This window comes from Heterocephalus glaber, unplaced genomic scaffold (assembly GCF_053883595.1).
Source record: "Heterocephalus glaber isolate CG9 unplaced genomic scaffold, H.glaber_assembly_v1.0 deba00001593, whole genome shotgun sequence".
Taxonomy (NCBI): Eukaryota; Metazoa; Chordata; class Mammalia; order Rodentia; family Bathyergidae; genus Heterocephalus; species Heterocephalus glaber.
In genome coordinates this window covers 2,208,894-2,231,363 of record NW_028258368.1, presented here as the reverse complement: position 1 = coordinate 2,231,363, position 22,470 = coordinate 2,208,894, and the positions used below count along the sequence as shown (strand labels likewise).

Sequence of the window (22,470 nt, the reverse complement as noted above, 5' to 3'; positions counted from 1 at the left end):
TACTTGTGAAGTCTAAACTTAATTGTGACCCTGATTGAATTATGAGACTCATGGAAAGGTTATGTGAGTGAATTATGGGGATCTGAATGTGCTCGTAGGCAATGGAAATTTCTAAGAGTCATTCCAAGAATCACGAGAATGGAGCCAATCCTTCTGGGACAGGGATCTTGATGGGGCTATTGAAGCCCTCTCATCCTACGAGAGCCAATGTGTTGCCTTGTTAAACTCCTCTGAATACGGTTTTTAATCACTGACAACTATGAGCACCTCAAGTGATACCGAGGTCACTCAAAGAAAATCTTCACTTTTTTATGTTGCTTTAATTTCTCACAATGAAATTCAGTCCTTTATTCTTTCATTTCCAGAAACTAACCTTGGTAAAGATACACAACAAGATTTCTTTTTCTACCATGTACTCCTTACTGTTTATATGTTCCACCTCCTATCACAACTTCAAAGAGACCCCATAAAAAATGTGGCCTTAAGAAGAGCAGAACATAACAGGCTCTACAAAGAGGAGAAAAAGCATATAATGAAACTCTAAGAGCACCAGAATCAAACAAACTTCATTTACTTTACTATTTTAAGGTCAGAAATTCTTAAGCAAGAATTCATTCCCTCTCACCCCTAAAGTCACCATAAGTGTTCACAGCAGTCTTATAAAATAGAGAGCAAATATGTTGCACTACCTTTGTAACTGACTTCCAGTATTAATCACCACAAGCTCTCTGTTCTGTAACAAAACAGTTTCAAAACAGGGATAAAACATTTAAAAGTATCTGAAGTCAATTAGGCTTTTGGCTCAGGCTGGGTAAAAATATCAAAAGCAGACTTTCATCAGTAAGCACATGAAAAGATGTTCCACATCATCAGTCACTAGGTAAACGCAAATCAAAACCACAAAATAGCACTTAACACCCAGAAGGATGGCTGAAATTTAAAAAATATAGTAGTAAGCATGGTCAAGGATGTGGAGATATTGAAACCCTCATACATTGGCAGTAGGAATGTAAAATGGAGTCACCACTCTGGAATAGTTTGACAGTTCCTCAAAATGCTAACCATAGAGTTAAAATTTGGTCCTGTTATTCTACTCCTAGACATACACTACAAATAAGTGAAAACATGTTCACACCACAAGTATACATGAACCTTCACAGCAGCATTATTCATATTAGACACAAGGTAGGAAGGGCCTAAATGTCCATCAACAAATGAAAGAACAAATAAAATGCTGTCTATGCATACAAGGGGAATACTACTTAGTAAGTAAGAGAAATAAAGCACTAGGTCACCTACAGTGCTACAACGTGGATAAACCTTGAAGCCACTGTGCTAAGCAAAAGAAGCCAGTCATAAAAGGCCACAAAATATATGATTTCATATACATGAAATTCATGATTCCATATACATGAAATATAAATGAAATCTCTATCATACATCAATCCATGCAGACAGAAAATAGGATAACAGTTGCCTGGGCCTGGGGAGGAGATAAGCAGTGAAAAGAAATGACAGGTAGTATGTAGGACCTTCTTTGTGTGGTACTGAAAGTGTCATGAAAAATATCTCAATGCAGCTGTAATAAACAGTAGGTTTTTATGATATTGTCATAATAGCTGATGTATGTTTAAAGCAGAAGTTTTAAGTATGGCAACAGTCCGGGAAGTAATCTGGAGACATAAGAAAGTCTCATGAAAACTAAATGAAAAGATATCCTACTGTGTATGGCATATTATGATTAGAAGCTCAATTTTCAGATATACAAGGATGGACACAGTAATCTCATGTGCCATTTTCTAAAAATCTCTATTCAGGTAAAACTCTACTTCAAATTAAGCTTAAATACAAAGCTCTCAATATCTAGCATTTTAAAATTAAATTTTATGGCACCATTTTTTTTTTTTTTTTTTGGTACCAAGGATTGAACTTGGGACCCTGTGCTTGTGAGGCAGACACTGGAACCACTGAGCTAAATCTCCAGCCCTAAAATTAAATTTTATATGTGTGCATATCAAATTTTAAGGAGGAAAATGAACAAGTATGTGACAGATCTTTAGATTTCTGTAAGTCCACTAAGCAGATCGTTCATGGTACTCAAGATGGTGATAGAAAACAAAATTGTTTTTCACTAATACATTTATTTTGGAATTATATCAAGGTTAAAATTATTATAATCATGCATTTGAGTCAGTAGATATTAAATCAGTAAAGATAAACATAGAATCTTGGAATAACATGACATAGAGTACATTCCCTAAATGAAAAAACAAACAGGGTTCTTTTGAATAATTTTATTATTATTTAATATTTTTATATGAAAACTCATTATCTGTATGTTTAAAATATCAGAAGCTGTATTTATTGCCCACCTCCCATTCCTTTCCACAATAGAAACTTTGGAGTCGCAGTCATGAGTCTATGTGTGTGTGATTCTATGTGGATATTTGTGTGTGTGTGTTTGTGTGTGTGTGTGTGTGTGTGTGTAAAACCTGATCCTCCAGGAAATAACTGAACATTCAAATTCACACGGGTAAAATGAACCTGTTTGGGTTACTGAGAGTTAACATAGAATTCCTCTAAAATTTATATATAATGTTCACTTTCTATTTTAATTCATCCAGAAGCAAAATAATAGTTCAGATAAGATTATAGCTGTCAGGGAAATGAGGGGAAAAATGAAAGGCAAATTACTATTTTGGTTTCTCTTTCTTAAAAAAACTTGTTGCTGGTAGACTATGTCTGACCCCTAATAACCTGATTCCAGAATCACTCACAAACACAAGGAAAATAAAGTAACAAATGATGATGTTAGGAATCAAAAAATACCCTTATTAGCTTTTTTGTGTGGCATAAACTGAGAGATGTACAACGTATTACTCAATAGTCAGGGAACATACCTGTGATCCGACCTAGTCCACAACCTATTCAGGGACTTTGAATTGATTTTAATGGTGCCAATGGCTGATACCTAATTCTTTTTGGGGCCAACAAGTGAATGTCCAATAGTAATGGAAGCAGGTGATAGGATCATAGGACCCAAACCTACAAGTACACAAAAGACACAGCCTGCACCTGATGTCAAAGCAGGGGTGAGAGTTCTTCCTGGTTGCTTACCAGAACTTGCCCTGGCTGGTCAAGCCTCTCCCTCCACTCTTACACCATGAAGACGTTTGTTGGTAAAATATTACTTTTTTAAGAGTAGGAAATTTATTGAGAAAATGATAGCTTCTGTCTAAGAGATGTAGAAGGGGCCCAGAAAGTGGGTTGCTCCAGGTAAAATATTATTTTTTTTAAATCCCTACCATTTTTATGCAAATATTTTTCTAAACTATTACAGCATACTAGAAAGCACTAGATTTTTTTTATCACCAGATTTTAAAGAGCAAGCCAACAAAATTAGCAGAAAAGACAACTTGTCTCTCGCATAGGAAATAGAAGCCAAGTTAATTATTTCCACCTCCCTTATCTCCTGAAGCAAAAACAAACGAATTTTGTCTGAGAGTGAAGTGTTTCCAATGCAATTTTTACCCTTCCTCTCAAATGCCTGCTTTAGTCTCCTCTCCCCACATATCATAGCATGCCTTTGATTTCCATTGCCCCACAAGGCACTTTATCATCTATCTCATCTCACCTCACAAGCACTTGGCCAAGGAACATAAAATTATTATTATTTTATGGTAATAAAAATGAAGTTTCTCTAAAAACACTAAGTGTTGAGAAAAACACAAAATGCAAATCAGTGATGGAGCTCAGAATAAAAGCTTACTTCCACACCACGCAGGCTCCATGTGCTTCTAGACAAGGGTCTTCGTGAACTTTAACAGAAAAACAGTCTCCCGGGGAGCTTGTTAAAAATACAGATTCTGCTTAAGTCTATCTTTGAGATTCTGAATGCTTACCAAGCTCCTGGCTGATGCTGAATCTGTTGGTCCATACACCATACGTGAGTAGCAAGGAGAGACCATCTGTTAGCAACTTTCCAGGCAACACCAGCCACGACTCATGGGAAGAGTAAGGGACAGAAGTTATAAGAAGCAAGTTGGAACTTGTCCATGAAGCAGCATTTACTGACTGTGCCATGTCCTCATTAAAAAAGAAAGAAAAATCTGGCTTTGTGCAATGAAGTATGTCCAGAATTCCACCTTGAAAACATCAGCGTTTCATATGTTGGGTGGGTAGGAATTGGAGGCAAATGCTAGAGACCTTTAACACCTTAAACTACCTCAGTATCTCCAAACTTGGATCAGTTATTTAACTAGTTAGAATCAGAAAAGAGGTGATAGGTAAATGATCAATAAATACATGTAGATGGTATAGATAGATAGATGATAGAGACAGATAAATACAGATGCACATATAAATATATTTTAGCAAGATCCTTCTTAGTGATATTAGCACACAAAATAAAACAACATTTTTAACTAACACTTGAATAACAAACTTTCAAGATATGCTAAAGGAAGGTACATCTCCCTCCTTATCCTCCTACATCCCCAGGCTATTATCTGTTTCTGACAGGACAAGGCCTACTCTTGTAGGCCCAGAATTTGGCTGTCAAGAACACTGTATGCAGATTTTCTCTTGAATTACTGTTTTTTCAACTTTGCCTCCCCCACTATCTTATTTTTGGTCCTTCTCGTGCTTTCTAGAATGTGGCTATTTTCTATTTAGAACATAAAAGCTGGCTCAAAAGACAGGAGAACAATTTATATGCCAGGTTTCATATCGGGATTGGGAAGGAAACCTGTTAAGAGATTGGAAAAGTCAGTCGCGAGTCGCGCGGAACACACCAAATCGGCCCGCTGCAGACAGGCAGCCCCCTGGTTCCACACTACAAAGACACAGAGGACACCGGACCACCAGACCACTGTACTGAGTCCCACCACTCCCGGCCCAGAGGTAGGGGCTTCTGAGCCATCGTCCCACTGTTCCTGGTTCAGAGGAAGGGGCTTCCTGGGCACCATCCCTCCTGCTGCTCCCAGCCCAAAGGAAAGGGCGTTTGGGCCACCATACCTACCTCTGCTCCCAGCCCCTGTCCCACCTCTCCTAGCTCAGAGGAGGTAATCCATGCAGGCGCCAACAGCCCCACCCCCTCCAGTCGAAATGAGAAAACATGTAAATAAGTCTCAAAACCAGGCTTCCAGATCACCTACAGCAACCCCAAAGGGAAATGAGATGGAACACTCTGATACTCAACAACCTGGACCCAATGAACTGGCAACAAAAGGGGATCTGGAAAAAATGAAATCAGAAACAATTTCTCAGATAACAGGAGAAATTGTGCCCCTAGTGCAAGACATGATTAATAAATCTAGAGAGGAGCTCAGGAACATGATGGAATCCCAACACAGGAAACAAATGGAATCCATAAAACAGATGCAAATAGATTTCCAGGAGATGAAAAACTCCATTGAAAGCCTACACAGCAGAACGAGCCAATGTGAGGACAGAATTTCAGATATAGAAGATAAGATTGCAATTAGTGAGCAGGAAAAGAAAAAATGCTTCAAAATTATAAGGGAACATGAGAAATCAATCCAGCAGCTGCTAGATGATGCAAAGAACAATAAAATAAGAGTGATTGGGCTCAATGAAGAAACAGGAGAGAGTGCAGATGACATAAAAAAACTCTTCACAGAAATAATGGCAGAAAACTTCCCAAGTAGGGGAATAGAGCTTGACATACAGATAAGTGAGGCATATAGGACTCCAAATAGGCTTGATCAAAAAAACCTACACATAGGCATATAATTGTTAAGATTCCAGAAACACAACAGAAGAACAAAGTTCTCCAAGCAGTCAGAGAAAAGAAACAAATCACATACAAAGGAAAGTCCATCAGAATCACAGCAGACTTCTCAACACAAAGCATCAAGGCAAGAAGAGCTTGGAGTGACATATTCCAAGCCCTAAAAGAAAACAGCCTCCAACCCAGATTGATGTACCCTCCAAAACTATCTTTCAAAATGGATGGAGAAATAAGATGCTTTCATGACAAAGAGCACCTTAGGAATGTCGTGAATACCAAACCAGCACTTCAAAAAAATTTAGATAATATCCTAGGAACAGACATTAAGGATCACAACCCCAGGAAACAAAGCAGAATGAACCCATCTGGTACAACAAGAAATTAAATATAAAAGGGGAGAACCGAACAAAAAGAAAAAGTCATGGCAATGAGAAGTCAATACGTTTCAGTTATAACCATCAATGTTAATGGTCTCAATTCACCAATCAAAAGAAATAGACTGGCAGAATGGGTCAAGAAGCAAAATTCAACAATATGCTGCATACAAGAAACACACTTAATTCAAAATGAAACTCATAGACTGAAAGTTAAAGGGTGGAAAACAATACTCCATGTGACAGGAACCCGCAAAAAAGCAGGAGTAGCTCTCCTATTGGCAGATGAAGTAGATTGCAAACCAACACTGATTAAGAGAGACGAAGAAGGACACTACATTCTTCTAAAGGGAACAATCCAACAGGAAGAGATGACAATCATAAATGTCTATGCACCAAACACTAGTGCACCCAACTATATAAAACAAATACTAAAGGACATGAAAACTCATATATGTACTAATACAATTGTACTGGGGGACCTCAACACCCCACTGTCACAAATAGATCAACTAGACAAAAAATAAGTAATGAAATACTAGAACTCAATCGAACTCTTGAACAAATGAACTTAACAGATGTTTACAGAGTCTTCCACCCCACAAAATCAGAATATACATTTTTCTCAGCTGCACATGGGTCATTCTCCAAAATAGACCACATATTCACACATAGAACATGGTTAAGTAAGTGCAAAGGAATTGAAGTTATCTCCTGTATATTATCAGACCATACTGTGATGAAATTGGAGATCCATAGCAAAAGAAGCACAAAAAATTTCATAAACATGTGGAAATTGAACAACACACTTCTGAATAACCAATGGGTCACAGAGGAAATTAAAGAAGAATTCAGACAGTTCCTTCAATTAAATGACAATGACAATACAACATATTGGAATCTATAGGACACAATGAAAGCAGTCTTAAGAGGGAAATTCATAGCAGTGAATACGCATATTAGGAAAACAGAACAAGCTCAATTAATCAACCTGATGCTGAACCTCAAGCTTCTAGAAAAAGAAGAGCAGAATAACCCCAAAGCTCATACAAAGGAGGAAATTATAAAGATCAGAGGAGAAATCAATGCAATGGAGACTAACAGAATGATACAAAAAATCAATGAAGCCAAGAGTTGGTTTTTCAGAAGAATCAACAAAATTGACAAACCCTTAGCCAACCTTATCAGAAAAAGGAAAGAAAAGGCCAAAATCCATACAATTAGGAATGAAAAGACTGAAATGACAACAGACCCAGCAGAAATCCAGAGGACCATCAATACCTACTTCCAGAATCTATACGCCAATAAGATGGATAACACAGAAGAAATGGGACAGATTCCTAGATACATAGGAATTACCAAAGTTGAACGAAGAAGACCTAAAAATTCTGAACAACCCAATATCAACCAATGAAATTGAAAACGTAATTAAAAACTTGTCAACTAAGAAAAGCCCGGGCCCTGATGGCTTCACTACTGAATTCTACAAGACATTTAGAGAGGAACTGCTGCCACTACTGTTTAAATTCTTCAATGAAATTGAAGGGGAAGCATTACTCCCAAATTCATTCCTGGAAGCAAGCATCACCTTGATCCCAAAAGCAGAGAAAGACTCAACTGAAAAGGAAAACTATAGGCCAATCACACTAATGAACATAGATACAAAAATCCTTAATAAGATACTGGCAAACAGAATGCAGAAGATCATCAAGAAGATCATACACCCTGATCAAGTGGGATTCATCCCAGGGATGCAGGGATGGTTCAATATACGAAAATCAATCAATGTAATACACTATATCAATAGAGCCAAGGACCAAAACCATATGATTATCTCCATAGACACAGAAAAGGCATTTGACAAAATCCAACATGCATTTATGATAAAAACCCTACAAAAAATTGGAATAGATGGTCTCTACTTCAAACTGATAAAAGCTACCTATGAAAAACCAACAGCCAATATCATACTAAATGGTCAAAAACTGAAATCCTTCACACTAAAATCAGGAACAAGACAAGGATGTCCACTATCACCACTCTTGTTCAATATAGTTCTGGAAACATTAGCCACGGCAATTAGACAAGAGAAAGAAATAAAAGGAATAAAGATAGGAAATGAAGAAGTCAAACTGTCGTTATTTGCAGATGACATGATAGTCTATATAGAAGACCCCAAGAACTCCACCAAAAGTCTTCTAGACTTAATAACCAAATTCAGTCAAGTAGCTGGTTACAAGGTCAATACACAAAAATCAATAGCTTTCCTCTACACCAAAGACAGACTCACTGAGAGAGAAATAGGGCAAATAATTCCCTTCACAATAGCATCCAAATAACTGAAATACCTAGGAATCAACCTAATGAAAGAAATCAAAGACCTCTTCTCTGAAAACTATGGCACTCTGAAAAGAAAGATTGAAGATGATATCAGAAAATGGACAGACATCCCCTGCTCCTGGGTAGGAAGGATTAATATAGTGAAAATGGCCATACTTCCAAAACTGCTATATAGATTTCATGCAATTCCAGTTGAGATCTCAGCAGCATACTTCATGGACCTTGAGGAAACAATCCAAAACTTCATTTGCAGCAAGAAGAGACCCAGAATAGCAAAAGCAGTTCTAGGTAACAGAGACATGGCAGGGGGTATCACAATCCCCAACCTGCAACTCTACTACAAAGCTACTGTGATAAAAACAGCATCGTACTGGCAAAGAAACCGACCTGAAGACCAGTGGAACAGATTAGAAGATGCAGAAACAACGCCAGACACACTCAGCCATCTCATCTTTGATACAGGAGCCAAACACCCTCACTGGAGGAAAGATAGCCTCTTTAATAAATGGTGCTGGAAAAATTGGGCTTCAACTTGCCAAAGATTAAAACTAGACCTGTATCTCTCACCATGCACTCACCTAAAATCAAAATGGATTAAAGATCTAAATATTAAAATAGAAGCTCTGAACCAGTTGGAACAGAGGTTAGGTAGAACTCTTGAAGACATCAGTGTAGGAAAAGATTTTATGAACAAAACCTCAGTTGCCCGTGAACTAGCACAAACAATCAACAAGTGGGATCTCTTCTTATTCAAAGGCTTCTGCACAGCAAGAGAAACCACCCTACAGTGTGAAGAGACAACCCACAATGTGGGAAAAAATCTTCACCTGCTCTTCCTCAGACAAAGGTCTACTATCTCAAATCTATAAAGAACTTGAAAAGATCAGACCTCCCAAATTTAAAGACCCAATCCGAAAATGGGCATCTGAAATGAACAGACATTTCTCAGACAAAGAAGTAGAAATAGCAAATAAATACATGAAAAAATGTTCAACATCACTGGTCATTCGAGAGATGCAAATGAAAACAATGCTGAGATTCCACTTCACTCCAGAAAGAATGGCTGCTATCATGAAATCAACCAATAACAAATGCTGGCGGGGCTGTGGGGAAAGAAGAACCCTGCTCCACTGCTGGTGGGAGTGTAGACTGGTGCAAGCACTGTGGAAATCAGTATGGAGATACCTTAAAGAACTAGGACTGGAAGTCCCATTTGACCCTGCTATTCCACTACTGGGGATCTTCCCCCAAAGAATTAAAAGAATCATACCACAATGATATATGTGCACCCATGTTCATAGCAGCACAGTTTGTGATAGTTAAAACTTGGAAACAACCCAAATGCCCATCAACTGGAGAATGGATAAAGAAAATGTGGTCTTTTTATAAAATGGAGTACTACTCAGCCATATAAAATGAGAAATTAGAGACATTTATAGCTAAGTGGATCCACATTGAAGTGATACTCTTGAGTGAAATAAATAGGACAAACATATATAAATACCGAATAGTTTCTCTGGTGTGAGAAACTGAAAGTGTAAATAAGGACTAAAATGTATAATAGGTAATGTGAAATAGGAAGAAAAGGGGCAAAGAGGAAGGAAGTGGGAGGGCTAGGGGAAAGGATAGAAGGGAATGGGATTAATATGAGAAAATGGAAAAATAGGAACAAAATCTGTGTAAATAGGGAGGAATGGAGGGGTTGAAGGGAGGGCTGGGCAAGGGTGAAAAATAAGAACCAAGAGAGATTATGTAAAGGTGCAAATTTCCAATGATGAATGTCATTCTATTGTATACCTAAAATGTACCAATGATTAGAATGAATAATCAATAATGCAAAATAGGAAGAAAAGGTCCAAAGGGGTAGGGGTAGTGGGAGGGGCAGGGGAAAGGAAAGAAGGGAAAGGAAAAATGCTGAGAAATGGAAAAAATGGAAATAAAGTCTTTGTAAATAGGGAAGGGTAGAGGGGGTGAAGGGAGGGCTGGGAATGGGGAAAAAATAAGAACCAAGATGCATTATGTAAAGGTACAATTCCCAATGAGAAATGTAATTGTGTTGTGTACCTAAAATGTACCAATAAAAGAATTTAATAAAATAAAAACGAGACTGGAAAAGTCCAAATGATGTCCCAAAGAAGATAATCTTAGCCCTCAAATGTGAAACACTTGGAAAGTTCTAGGTAGAAAAATGTATTCCCCCTTTCAGCTGCAATGTCTTGAGTGTTTAAGAGCAAAATGACCTTGAAAGGCACGTGTCATACAGAAAGTGACAATGTACTTAACGTGGACATCCTGTAAGCCCTTAAGGCTGTAAAAATGTTATTTAATATAGCACCTGCGGCCAAGAGAGCCAAAGAATTTCACAGGCTTTCTCTAGTTAGTGATTTTGAGAACTACAGCATAACAAGATTTGAAATCATAATGTTATAAAGATTTAAAATTATAATCACAGATTTAAATTACTCCAGTAAGAACAAATTTGAATAACTCATTCTAACAGTAAGAACACTACAGACCACCAACACAGTATAATTTTGAGAAAGAAATCTTCTGTTTCTGCTGCTGCAAGTTGAGATAGCTATATACACAAATTTTTTTGCTATGTGGCAGGCACTGTGCTATTAGTTATACCACTGTTATCTCACTGTCTGTCGACAAACATACAAGGAAAGTATCATTCATCTTGATACAAAAGGGATAGCAACACATAGAAAGATTAAATACTTTGACCAAAGTCATAAAGATCTAGGTTATAATCTCAAAGTTAGTTTTCTTACATATTATGCTGTTTCGTAAATGTATTTGCTGCATTTCTTTTATATAGAGCTCAATAAAAACTATTTTAAGTCAGGCAATTTCTAGTCACTGAGCTGGTAGCTGGCTGGACTGGACAGAGCACAACTCAGATCCCCACATGTAATACTCCACCTCCAAAGGATAAATGCCCACCCTGAGCCACTGCTGCCCAGGTTTTGTGCCTAAACCCTGTCCCTACAAGACCACAGGGCACTAGATCCCAGAAGAAGCAATTCATGAGCTGGCCAGCAACCTACGACACAGCCTAAACCATGAGATTTCAATGCCACAGTTTAGAATAGTGCTCCAGTTCAAAGCACGAGCAGAAAAGTTAATGCACAGCTTGGTACATGAGGGCAGCCACGTCGAAAACAACGGTCGGAGTGCATAGGAAATGAGCTGCAAAGGTGAGAAAGCATTGGGTGGAAAAGAAGTGATTTCAAGAGATGACAGATGAAAAAGTCCTGTAAGAGAGAAAGCAAACAGATTAAGAGGAAGTCAGAGACCACACCCAAGTATAAACCTGATGTTTCACTTGTGTTCTAATGAGTCTTGAAGAAGAGTAGCTTCACTTTAATTTCCTTCATTTTTCTCTATTTGTTTTACCATCTCTCCCAGTTCTACATTTCTCTTCACTTGTGTGTTTGATCCTTCTGTTAAGACAACCTGACATTCTTCTACTGCACTGTTTTTATTCATAATAAACATAGTTTGTCAGGTAATCTTTAATGTGTTCTTCTGTTTGGTTATTATTGTATCTTGTGGCAGTGGTTTTCTGAAATAATCTTAGGCTGAATCCACTGCTCAATTACCTGAGAAGTAACTTTATATTCTTAAAACAAAACAAGGATTACATTTGGGTTTTTGTTGGTTTGTTGTTGTTGTTTTGTTTTGTTTTGGTTTGGTTTTTTGGTACCAGAGATTGAACTCAGGACCTTGCGTTAGCAAGGCAGGTGCGGTGCCACTGAGCTACACCCACGGCTCGGATTACATTTGTTTTTAAAATGTTTTCTTCCAAATATATGAGGACTTATGATTAAACTGTTTAAATTAGATGTAATTTTTTTATCTCCTCACATGTCAAGAAGAAGAAAACACTGGCATTCAATTTTAAAAGACATTTGGTCAGGGTTTGTTTCTTTAATATATTTAGATGGTAGAGTTCCTATGGGAAAGAAATAAAACAAAAAGCTGAAAAAAAATTACCCAAACTGAGGGATACAATTTCGATAATCTGTAAATAAATATATAAACTAGTCCTCCATCACCTGATAGCCCCATCAAGCGTGTGGATCCATGATGGGGAGGCAGAGCACTACAGACAACAATGGAAGATTCAAAAGCAAAGGGACGCAAGTGTAAAGCACTTGAAGCCAAGAACAGCAAAGCAAGAAGAAGGGCAACATTATCATATCTTCAACTCTACAGTTCAAAAATGAAGGCTTGGTGCAGATAAATGCCTTCGTCTTTTTAAGGTGGAACTCTCTTTTCTATACATAGGATTATAATCTAATGTAATTCATAATTTCTTGCATAACATAATCTGGAGAAGCAAGTATATCATGTTGCACATGTGGCATGTAAGCATGCAAAAAGCACATATGTGTACAGACAAATATTTTGGTTTTTCATTCTGTCAGCTGAATTGGTAAAAGCCAGAAAGACTTCCCTATCTAAGTGCTATGCCTTGATGTACAAATAGGATGAGAGGATATCAAGATAGTTTCTTATTTTCCTAGTTCTACTGAGGTACGATAGACAAAATTATATGATTTTAAGTGTACAGCAAAATGATTTGATAGTTTGTGAAATGATTACTGTAATCAAGTTAATTACCACATCTATCACTGAACTTAGTAACTTTTTAAGAATGCATTTTGTTTTGTCATGAGAAAATTTAAGCAAATTTGAATTGTACAGTTCAGAAAAATATTGTTAACTATCTTCATCGTACTCCAGAGTAGAGCCCCTGAATTTATTCACTAGTAACTGAAAGCTGATACAGCGCTTTATCATGAAGAGAAAGTTTCAGTGTACCTCAATATTTTAAGTATACTCACCCTTGGACTAAACAAATCTATTTCTAAAAATCACCTCAAAAGTAATAATAGTGCATAAACTAATACATACAAAGGTATTTCCTATAGTATTCTTTATGATAATAACAAACTGGAAATCATCTAAATTTCCATTAGCTGAAAATAATCAGTAATGCTATATCAATAGTATTATTCTATTTGTATCATAAAGCTACAATTATCAAAAGTTATGAAATACATCTGCATTTACTAGCAAGAAAGGTTTATGAGGGGATTTTAAAAAGCAAGCTACTGACATAATGTAATTCTATTTATGCTTTTAAAAAGACTGCTGATGTGTGTATATGCATTTATAGCTATACATTTGTTTTGGTTCATAGAGAAAATATAGTCTAAACTGTTGACAGTAAGCCCCAGAAGGCAAAATTTATATCTGCAATGCCTGGAATGGTGATTTCCAAACAACAAAAGTACAATAAGTGTTTCTAAAAGAATAAATAATAATTTTGGAGCTGAAGGGATGATAGGATTGCGAAATTGGTTTTAAAGGAAATCTTCACTTTGGGGGAGCAACCTTCTAGATTGAGATTTTATCAAGAATATCACAATAAGTTTGTAATTAAAAATAAAAAAGGTTTAAAAACAAAAAACAGACTATCTACTTCTTTAAAGGGAACCAGAAAATATTATAATGTGTCACAAGAATGAAAACAAACACAATTCTTGATAATACAATTATTTACAAAGTACTACAAATACCAGCCTATCTGCATATATCCCTTTTCCAAAAAAAAAAAAGAAATCTTCCAAAATACCTTACATAGTGTGTATTTCCACTGCTGTTACATACCATGACTAGCTGGTCCTTCCAGTTAACAAATGTACCCATAGGTGATGAAGGGAAATAGTAAATGTCAGGGGCCCCTCACCCTCCTATTAAAACCTAGGCAGACATGTTTGAAGGCAGCTCTTGCACCAGCAGGTCCTCCAAAGCAGAGGGACTTCTTTGTACCCAGGGCAGCAGCTGCAGGACCTCAACATGGATGACCATGCACAAGTGTTCAAACTAGCAAGATGTTTCTTTTCTGACTGTTCTTAATTATAATTCAATTTTTTAAAAGCCAAGTAAGATAATGACTAACCATTAAGGAGTGGAGGTGATCACACTACGGCACCTGACACTGTATGTCTATAATAAGCTTGGGGTATATTTTGCATTAAAATAAAAAACAACTAATAGCAATTTTGTGACCATATTTTTTGAGATGTTATTCAGCCACACAGAGCAGGCCTTAAACCGCATGACAGGACTGAACAGGTTTTCAAAGGTTGGGGATGATTGGTGGTGTCAGATCAGTCTCTCTCCCTAAACCCATTATTCTTCCTGTTGTTAAAAATCATGGCACTAATAACCACTAACTATATTATGTATTTGTGTGCTGTTATTGTTTCTATGGGGATTTTTATTTTGCCTTTTGTTTGCTTGTTTGCTCAGCACATAGCACAGTGCTTGATCTCTTTAAGAGTCACTTGACAAATATTATTGAATAAATAATGTTCCCACACCATATGTTTTCATAACAGTAGTTAGATACTTTTGTTTCTAGCATTAGTTGACCTGTACTACTTCACCAGTAGTTATTGAAAATAGAAAGTGAAAACGAAGAAAAAGAAAACACAGTGTAATAGTGATAGAATGACCCTCCTAGGAGAGAATTTATTGTGGTTATGCAACCTGATTGACGCGTCAAGCTGAACCTTGTGTCTTCTTGATAACTTGGAATTTTTCTTAGATACTAAGGTAACTAAAATGTCAGGCTATAGGGTCAAACAGAGCTGTCATTCCAGACTCAATTTTCATCACTAACTAGTTTCATGATCATTGTAAACAGTTTGGTTAACCACTTTGAATCCCAGTTTCTTCATCCACAAGATCACAAGATCGGAGTGATAATAATGTGCCTTCTTCTAAGCTTGTGGTAGTTGGGAAAGTTTTTCCTTGGAGAACAAGCCTACCACAAAAATTCCCATAACACCAGCATTGTGTTGTAAGGCCTACCCAAAGGAAAAAGTATAAATATGAATATAACATTTGGAAAGGAAACAAGCAAAATCATCATCACTTGCACAGATACAATTGCATATGTAAAAGAAAGAAATTTAAAGATGAGACATTAGGATTAAAATGAAAATTTAACAATTTTGGTACATAAAATGTGTACTTAAGAATAGGGCTCGGTCTGTACCTCTGTGACAGAGCATTGGTCTAGCATACACCAGGCCATAGATTTAATCCTCAGCACCACAAATAAATAATTAATGAAAAATCAGCTGTAGTGATATACACCAGTAAGAAAAAGGTTAACAAGCGAAATAATTTAGAAGTAACATTTTAAAAGGTAAAATATGTAAAATAAACCTAATGAAACATGTTCAAGGCTTCTATAGAGAAAATTATGAATTATAAACATTTATTACAAGACATAGCAAAGACAAATAAATGTATAAAAATAAAAAGATTAATTTTATGAACTGGAAGACTTTAAATGTAACAGTTTTGTTTCCCTCTGATTGAATCTAAGGTTGCAATACAATCCATACAAAAATCCCAGAAGACTCTGTGGGTGTTTGTGTGTGTAACTGAATAGGTGGTTCTGAAAGTTATATGAAAGTTAAAATGGCCAAGAATATCCCAAACACCCTTAAAAAAGAACAGTGTAGGAAAATATATCTCTCTAGATATTAAGACTTTTTTTAAAGCTACAGTGATAGAAACAGCATGGTACTGGCACAAAAACAAACGTGTGTATCAGTGAAAGAAAGGATGCAATGAAAACAGAGAAACAATGAAACAGAGAATGCAGAAACAAAACCAGGCACATTTAACTGATCTGAACTTTGGCAAAAGGGCCAAAAACATACACTGGAGGAAGATATCCTCTTTAAATATTGTTGGGAAAGCTGGATATCCACATACAGAAAATTGAATCTAGATATCTCACCATGTACTAAACTAAAATTAACATGGATCAAACACTTAACCTGCTAGAAGATAAAATAAGGAAAACTCTTCCAGACATAGGTGTAGGCAAGGACTTTGGAAATAGAATTCCAATTGCACAAGAAATAACAATAAACAGCAAATGGGATCCTATCAAATTAAAAAGTCCCTGTACAGCAAAGGAAACAATCAAGTGAAAAGACAACCTAAAGAACAGGAAAATATTTTGCCAGTTAGTCTTCACACAGAGAACTAATATCTATAATATATAAAGAACTCTAAAAAAAATCACACCCCCTAAAAATAAAAGACCCAATCAAAAATGGGCAACTGAAATGAATAGCTATTTCTCAGAAACACAAATGGTCAAGAAATACATGAAAAAAAAGTTTAACACCTCTGGCCATGAGAAAAATGTGAACTAAAATAACGCTGAGATTCCATCTGACTCCAGAAAGAATGACTATCATCCAGAAATCAAATAACAAATGCTGGCAAAGCTGCAGGAAAAAAAGGCACACTTCCACATTGTCTGTGGAAATGTAAACTGGTACAACCACTATGGAAATCAGTACGGTGATTCCTCAAAACAAAACAACAACAAAAATTTAAAACTAGAAATTCCATTTGACCCAGTTATTCTCCTTTTAGGTATCTTTCCAAAACAGTTAAAGATATTGTGTGACAGTGATAGGTGACCCATGTTTATAGCAGCACAGCTCATAACAGCTCAATCTTGGAAGTGCCCTCCCTCTAGGACCACCAACAGAATTAAAACGTGATATTTACACATAGTGGAGTAATACTGTGCTATAAAGGAGGATAAACGAGTTATTTGTAGGAAAATAATTGCACCTTGAGACCATAGTGTTAAATAAAATAAATCAGACACATAAGCCAAACCATCACATGGTTTCTCTTATATATGAAACCCAAAATATAAATAAAGAGCAAAACAAAAAATAGATAATAGTAAATAGGAAAATAGATATTTTGCAAATGGGAAAGGGACTGAGAGATGGAGGGAGAAAAGAGGGCAGGGAAAGAAAAGAGATGAAAAAATAATTGAGATGTGTTATTAACATGCACCAACTCCACTCAAGGAATTCCTTGAGTGGAGTTGTTGTACATAAGTACAGCAAACATGTACTAATAAAAATTGAAAATAAGACTTTTTAAAAAATAAGAATTGTATAAGCACAGGGGAAAAAAAGGCCAATGCAATAATATATGTCTAAGAAGCAACAGACTAACAAAGTTAGTATTGAAGATGTATGTGTATGTCTGGCAGAGGGATGAAGTTTATATAAATGATACTTGGAAAAGCACATATGCATAAATAATCAGATAATATTGTATTCTGTTCACAGTGCATATAAAAGTGATTTCAGATGGATTAAACTTTATATAATATGAAAGAATGTCTTCATAGTATTAGTGTAGGAAGGAATTCCTTAATCAAGACAAAAAGCATTAACCATTAAAGCCTGAAAAAATTAACTGGATTCAAACTGAATTCTCTTCATTAAAAGACACTATTCAAAAGAACAAAAATGGCCAGGTGTGATGGTACATGCCTGTATTCCCAGCACTTTGGAGGCTGAGGCAGGAGGATCACCATGAGTTCAAGGCCAGCCTGGGCTACATAGTGAGTTCAAGCCAGTCTGAACTATGTAGTGAGACCCTGTCTCATAAAAACCAAACCAAAAAGGAATGAAAATGAAGTCTAAAAGTAGGAACTATATTTGTAAAACCTAAAATTGACAATGAAATGATATTCAAATTGTAGAAACTCCTACAAATTCATCAGAAAACTAAAAATAATTCAATAGAAGCATGGGTAAAAAAATGAAAATAGATACATGAAAACGTGCTAATTGATCATCAAAATTAACACCTGCTAGTTTTGCAAATATTTAAAAATGAGCATTAGTGATGAGGAGGCAGGACCTTGAGAGCTCTTCTTCATGCAGGAGAGATGAGGGTTTTTTTAATCAATTTAATTAAAAAGAAAGATTTTATCATCTAGCAAAGTGGGACATAGGCACATATCACATATCATGACCATCCATTCCACTGCTAGATACCCCTAGGGAAATTCAGGTTTATGTAGACCGAGATACATGCACAAGAATTTACATTAAGGAAAGTAAAAGACAAGTAACAGACTGGTAAAAATATATATATATATTTACAAAATACATAAAGGACTTGATAAAGAATTTATATCCAAACTACTTAAAGATTTCAAAATTTAGATGAAATCAGGCATGTTCAGGATGGTGTGGCCATAGACAAGAATTCAAAATTTAGAAAACAAAAGCTTAACTAGAAAGTGGACAAAAGATCTTAACAGATTTCTAACCAAAGGTAAACAGACACCAAATAAGCATATGAAAAGATGCTCAATATCATCTGTCACTACAGAATTCTTCACATTAATACAAGAAGCTCCTATCCACCTACTAGCATGGCAAAATCCAAAACACTGATGTAGTAGTCAATTTTCCATTACCTTAACAAAATACCAGCAATAGTCTATGTAAAGGAGAAAAGGTTTATTTGGGCTCACAAATTTAAAGGTTTAAGTCTATTATCAACTGGCTCTGTTGTTTTGGAGCTTGTGGTGAAGTCATATGTTGTGGTGGGAATGAGTGGCCACCTTGAAGCCAAGAAGAGACAAAGGAAATGACTAGGATCTCAATATTCCCTTCAAGGTCACATCTCCAATGACCCAACTTCCTCCCAGAAGGCCCTGTCTCTTAAAGGTTCCACACTCTCTCAAGGAAGCCATGAACTAGGAACCAAGCCTTTAAAATATGAGTTTTTGGAGGACACTCATCCAAATGCTGGTAAGGATGTGATCCAAGAAAACTCTCATTTATTGCTAGTGGCCATGAAAATAGCGCAGCCAATTTGGAAGACACTTTGGCATTTCCTAAAAAGTTAAATATGCTCTTACAATACAATCCAGTAATTATATTCCTTGGTATTTATTCCCCAAAGAGCTAACAACTTGGATCTACATAAAAAATGGACACACATGTTTATTCTAGCTATATTCATTATTTCAAAGCCTTGGAAGCAACTAGAATCCCTTCAATATGTGAATGGATAACAAAGTGTGGTACATCTATACAGAGGAACATTTTTCAGTGATTTTTAAAAAATGACTTAATAAGCCAGGAAGAGCCACGGAAACTTAAGTTCATATTACTAAATAAAAACAAATCTGAAAAAGTTGCACTTATGATTTAACCATGTGACTGACATTCTGGAAAAGGTAAAACAAAAGGAGAGTACAAAGAACCATGGTTGCCTGCACTGAGGAAAAATGTGGAAAAGCAACAGACAGTACAAGAGTTTTAAGGTCAACAACATTTTTCTATATACTTTTTTAATCGTAGATACATTGTCAAAAAGCAAAGGTCTATATAATGTAAACCACGGATTTGAAAAAAAAGAATGTTTCTCAAAAATAGATCTATTTGTTATGGTATATTAAAACAAAAGAATACTACAAAACAATAAAATATATAAATCCTAGGAACACAGAGAAGACTGCTACTTCCTGTTTCTCAGTCTGAAGGATGGCTACATAGATTGTGTGTATGTGTGTGTGTGTGTGTGTATAAAATGTCTTTCTATGTATATGATAGTTTTCACTATAGTAAATAATACCAAATGAAACAGAAGATAAACTGAAGTATTTAAATATAGAGGCACGAAAAAAAACTCCTATATAACCAAGAATTTAATCAAAAACAAGAAGTTATAAGAAAACTAGAACCTGCAGGAACAGGGAGGATGAACACAAATCTAATAATCTGTAATATCATGAATATCCACTATTCCACATAATAGGCACAATAAGAACTTTTGTGTTGTTGCTCATGCAACATGGGGCATAAGCCCGTGACAGATCACTTAGGCTCAGAGTTATACTGTTAGAAATGATTCTACCATCAAATATCAAATTCCAATTTTTCCAGTTCTCTTTTACTCTTTGCAAAAAAAGGCTAAAAAATCTTGATAAAACATAATTCTGGTAGCATAACATTGAAACGGGTCTAATAATGGGCTTCAAAGACTTATCTCATCAAGAATAAATTTGTGTTCTCGGTGAAAGTCCTGTGGCCATAATCAATGGGATGCATCCGGTGTATTTGACAACCAGAACAGATCATTTTTAATGCCCCTTCCTCAGTTGTTAAAATCATTTACTCTAAAAATCTTCAACTCAAAAGTTACTTGTTCATGAGTACAAGACTCTTCTTTTACCTTATTCAGACTCTCTCTCTTCTGGACATATGTATCTTTCATCTTTAGTTGTGGTCTCTAGATTCTTAACCCCTGCCCCTTCTTCAAACTGTCACTTAAGGTTGCAGACCTCTGAAGTCTAGATTTCAATTAGTATCAACTTCAGTGAATTCTCATCACCTCCCACTCATGACTCCTGGTTTCAGGGAAAATTTTAGAAAGTAAGAAGACAAAAAATAAAATAAATGTCTGAATACTACAAATGACCTAGTTATATTGCACAAATTTTCAGGTTACCTAATCTGCTTATTTTATGACATTTTTAGGGGTCTTTACTTGACACAGGAGCAAAGATAGCAGCCTGTGAGTCATATTTTGCCTGAGATCAGTGCCACTGAGGCCAACAATAAATTAGACATACAAGATTTTTACAGGGTTAAATCCTCATTTCCATATTAAGATCACTTCTCAAATTGCATTTCAAAAACTAGTATCCCTAGGAAATACTCTAGGAACTAAATTAAGTTACAAGACCAATATCAGTCTTCCCATTGAGACTTAAAGGTCAGAATTCCTCCTCTGTCCTTTGATCATTATTTCTACCGCCATCTCCCTATTATAGAAGCTTTCTAACACTTCATAGTTTCAGCTCCACCTTATTCTATTCTACCTTATATTTTATCTAAAGATAAAATAGCTTTTCTAAATCATCTCCAAATATATAATTGCCTTAATTAGAAATGGCCATCCATTATCTATTGAAATTAATGAATACCTGGTCGAGAATTCAACACCAACCAAATTTCCTTTCTGTCTCCTTTTCCCATAGCTCCAATCTCTATGTGCAGATCTTCCCACACACATGTGATCTTTATCTTGCATCCTCGCTCTTCTAAATCCCCAGGGTACTTTGTTTCTGTCTATCTCGTGGCGCCTATTTAATCCACTTTTTTTGTTAGATGTGTCTTATTCCTCTTACTTGCCCCATTAGATTTTAAAGATTTTTTAGAACAAAAATTGTATCTTGCTCATCTTTGGATTCACTTTACCAAAAAGTACATGAGTACAAGTTATGTATTCAAAATGATAATAATAATGCTAAATTGAGTTCAGTATTGGGAGGTTTTTTTCCTACCTGTCCCCTGGAGAGGCATACCACACATTTCCTACAGTTAACCTTCAAGGTAGCTAGCTAAAATAATGTCATATCTGCACTGTTCACACTCAATCTGTGTATAATTTTGCTAATATCTGTTAAATCCTAAAATTTGACTCATTTATTTCACTTTCCTGAGATGTCATGCATACTCAAGAATGCTTGTCTCCTCATTAACAGTCTCTTTTATTCAGCTTATAAGCTACATGATTCCTAGATTGATTCTGGTTATACTTGTACTTGACAATATATTTGCATAAATTGAACATTAGTCTTACTAGCTAACATGCAGTTTTTCAGCATCTGGGGTATGGTTACTCCATTCCCTGAGTAAGTGGAGGTTCGCTTATCCCCACATTGTCAGCAGGTAGCATGTGTTATATATATGTATGTAGAGAAACACCATGTGACTTGTCATATAGCCATAGGCAAAAGAAATCACTCGCAAGAAAAAGGAAGAGCACAGAGTAAAACAAATGAGATGAAGATTCCACAACCTCATCATCTCTTTTCCCACTATGCTTCATGAAATACTTACTGAAAAGTACTAGAGCTCTGGAAGTCTGAAACTCATAGTGTAAAAAAGTAATAGGATGCAATTAACACCCTCCTTTTTTTAAAAATAGCTTACATTACAGGGAGAAATGTCTAAAAGGATATTTAAATTCAGTATAAAAATCTAGCAACCACAATTTTAATTGCACACCAACTGCAAAATATTTCTTTCATTGTCTAAATAAAAGAAAAGCTAT

At 35.9% G+C, this 22,470-nt stretch overlaps 1 protein-coding gene across 3 annotated transcripts in view; it reads right to left on the bottom strand.

The window, feature by feature from the left end:
• Ipcef1 (interaction protein for cytohesin exchange factors 1) overlaps positions 1–22,470 on the bottom strand; it is a 158,122-nt gene that overhangs the window by 10,910 nt on the left and 124,742 nt on the right. The window lies entirely within an intron of this gene.